Below are 3,327 nucleotides of genomic sequence, written 5' to 3'. Positions count from 1 at the left end.
GAATTTTGGGGCTAATGGTGTAATTACTGATCTGAATTTGAAAGCTTAAACTCAGAGGTGCCAATGTCTGAGGGCAGGAAAAGATGGATGTCTTAGCTCAAGTAGAGAAATAACAAATTTGCCCTTAATCTGACTTTTTGTTCTATTTAGGCCCAATAGATTGGATGGTACCCACCCACATTGGGGAGGGCATTTTTTTACTCAATTTACCAATGCAAATGCTAATATCTTCAAGAAACATCCTCACAGACACACCAAGAAATAATGTTTTAAGAGCTATCTGGACATCCCTTAGTCCAGTCAAGTTGACACACAAAATTAATTATCACATGCACCTATCTGCATTCACGTTTACTTCAGATATGACTAAAATGCTTCCCTTAGACTAGTGGTTCTCAAATTTACTGTACATCCAGAATCACCTGCAGGATACATTAAAACAGATTGCTGGGCACCATCCACAGTTTCTTTTCACTAGATCTTAGGTGGGGCTTGAAATTTGTATGACTAAGAAGTTCCCAGATGTTGCTGATGCTGTCAGTCTGCCTACATGCTTTGAGAAGCTCTTACTGATTTTCAAAGGCTAGTAATGCTGTTAATAACTAGTTTCAAAATAGCCACTAGAGGGCAATGGAACCATGGACAAACTGGATGTGCTGCTTAATAGGTTCCCTGGTTTATGCTATCAACTACAATATTCCTACAAGCCACGAGAATACCAAAGCCAAATATTAATTTCCTGTATAATATCTTGAGGCCCATTCTCAATTGTAATATAAATCAAAGCTTGTCCTTATGATTGTGGGGGTTGGAGATGTATAATGCAGCTGTAAAGCCCATTTCGTGATCATGATAAAAGTTGGACTTTTGTAAGTGGGCATTTGCACATATACCTAGTAGTCTTTGAGGTTAACAGGAACCGTTTGTGGTTTCCCAAAGAGACTACATTTTGATAATAGGTTTAGTTTGTTATGGAGATAATTCTACACTTAAGTGTTATTTGTTTTAAGACACAACTTTTATTTTATGAAAGTGAGACCTAAAAGTACTTTTTAAAGATATTATAAGCTTAGTAGATTAAGTTTATACTAAACCTCAATTAGTAGAACATAAAGATCCACATGGTGTAGGGGGTTTGTAATTTTTTTCTTCTAGATATGTGGCTTTGATGGTATACAAGGATTAGAGAAAAATCAAAAGATGTAGTTTGCAGGGTTGTTATATTTTCTGTTTGCCTGACCTAGTACAGAACTTGAAAGCTGCCTTTATTGTGGTTATTACTTTTAAAAAATTAATTTTGATAGATAATAGCTGTAGAGTCATAGACATCTTTCTGAGTATCTTGATATCTTGGCTTGAACCAGAAATTGATTTTCATTGTATTGTAGAAATTTTGATTTGAAAGCCCAAAGACCTGAGTTTGTTTCCTTGCTTTGACATTATTACCTATGTGACTGTGATGAATCATTTAATCTCTCCAAGTCTCAATTTCTGTATATGTAGAGTGAGAATTATGCAATAACAACAACTATCTTCCTGGGCTATTGTGAAAAATCATACCATATATGATAGTGTTTTATAGATTGTAACCATTCCTGAAATTTTCTGTTATTTATTTATTACTTTAAAAAAGATTTATTTATTTATTTGACAGAGAGAGACAGAGCGAGAGAGGGAACACAAGCAGGGGGAGCGGGAGAGGGAGAAGCAGGCTTCCCGCTGAGCAGGGAGCCCGATGTGGGGCTCGATCCCAGGACCCTGAGATCATGACCTGAGCCGAAGGCAGTTGCTTAATGACTGAGCCACCCAGGCACCCCTGAAATTTTCTGTTTTTGACATTCTTCCACCAGTATGCAGTATATTTTGAACTTGGTTTTGATGTCATCATACCTTTGTAAATTGCTTCCACATGTACAAAATAGGAATACTCACATAAAAAACCTGGAATTATATCACAAAAAAGTTTAACCCTTTTGCATATAACATCTTAGTTTTTCATTATTTTTTTTCTTGTGTGGTGTTTATTGTTCCTCATATGTAGATAATATCTATAGAGACTGCTAAAAACAACTAATTATTAATGAGATCAGGATTAAGGCTTAAATTGCAAGTCACTTTCTGGCCTTTGGAAATACACATGAACATGTGCATGTAGTGTGTATATATGAACATGCATTTTTCTTTTTAATGGGAGAAGGAGCCAAGTGTCATTACTGGAAAGAAGAAACTTTACAGTACATTTTGAGTAAGTTAGTGCAAACGCTCAGTGGACCAGCTGGTGGGGCATCAGCTTGTAATGGGTTCCACAGCTAGGGTATCGCTAGGTCTCCCCTTTGTGATGATGGCACTGTTTATTCTTCACAGATGCACTCCACTATTGCTTTTTGGTGATAGATGGGACTAAATTAGGAACTTCCTTGGTGCCTGAAGCTGCCTTTGGGGGTAGCATATTGTATTGGTCCAGTCCCTTCTGTTCAGTCATCATAACCTTCCTCTCCAGCCCATTCAACTGCTTGCCATCAATAGGAACACCACTTTCAGATGCCATGGAGTGCACTGCAGGGACTGCATTGGGACTGTGGGCCCTGACAGCCTGCGTGGCCAGCACTCCAACTCTGCAAAGTAACCTTGAAGCCATCAGGCCTATTGCAATGCATTTATATGAATGGTAAGATTTCATTAAATAATTGTTGGTAAGTATTATTTCTCTTAATTTTTTATGGACCACAGAATCTCTTAGCTATGGTTGCTTTAAGATTAAACACTAGTTTTACTTATAGTATTTGTTTCTTGTCTAGTAGTATGTCTTGCTAAGTAGAATATAAGCTTACATAGATCAGGGATTATATTTCTGTGACCCTCAGAGGACTTTGCATAAAGTTTGCAACAGCAGTGTAGTATGTTGCTTTTTCTGATTCCCTGGAAAAACGAATAGAATATGTTTCATTCCACAGAGCACTAGGAAAAGCACCTGATTCCTTTTGGGGGCAATGAATCAAACTATCAGTGTTTACGTCTGAGGGCTGTCTATGCGTTCAGCACTGTGCTAAGAGAGGGCTTGGTAAATATTGGTTGCTTATTGATCGATCACCTCCAGAGAGTGATTTATGTTTTTGTGGTAGTCTATGGATGAAAACTCCTTTTCAAAAATTGTGGGTAAAATAACTTGTTTGCATTTTCCAAGGATATGAAGATTACTGTGGTAGTCTGTCCTTTTGAAAAAAAAATAGCTTTATTGAGGTATAATTCACATATACCTGACCTATTAAAATGTATACAGTTCAATGTTCTTTAGTGTATTCACAACATGTTCAGCCATTACCACAA

At 37.2% G+C, this 3,327-nt stretch overlaps 1 pseudogene; it reads right to left on the bottom strand.

Annotated features, from left to right (window-relative positions):
• Nucleotides 1–2,263: 2,263 nt before the first annotated feature.
• On the bottom strand, nucleotides 2,264–2,638 carry LOC148164631 (cytochrome c oxidase subunit 5B, mitochondrial pseudogene; annotated as a pseudogene).
• Nucleotides 2,639–3,327: the final 689 nt, after the last annotated feature.

Source organism: Eumetopias jubatus, unplaced genomic scaffold (genome assembly GCF_037043125.1).
Source record: "Eumetopias jubatus isolate StellerSeaLion01/CBP00866 unplaced genomic scaffold, mEumJub1_p1.0 scaffold_4, whole genome shotgun sequence".
Lineage (NCBI taxonomy): Eukaryota > Metazoa > Chordata > Mammalia > Carnivora > Otariidae > Eumetopias > Eumetopias jubatus.
The sequence above is the reverse complement of the archived record's forward strand: the minus strand, read 5'-3'. Positions and strand labels throughout refer to the sequence as shown.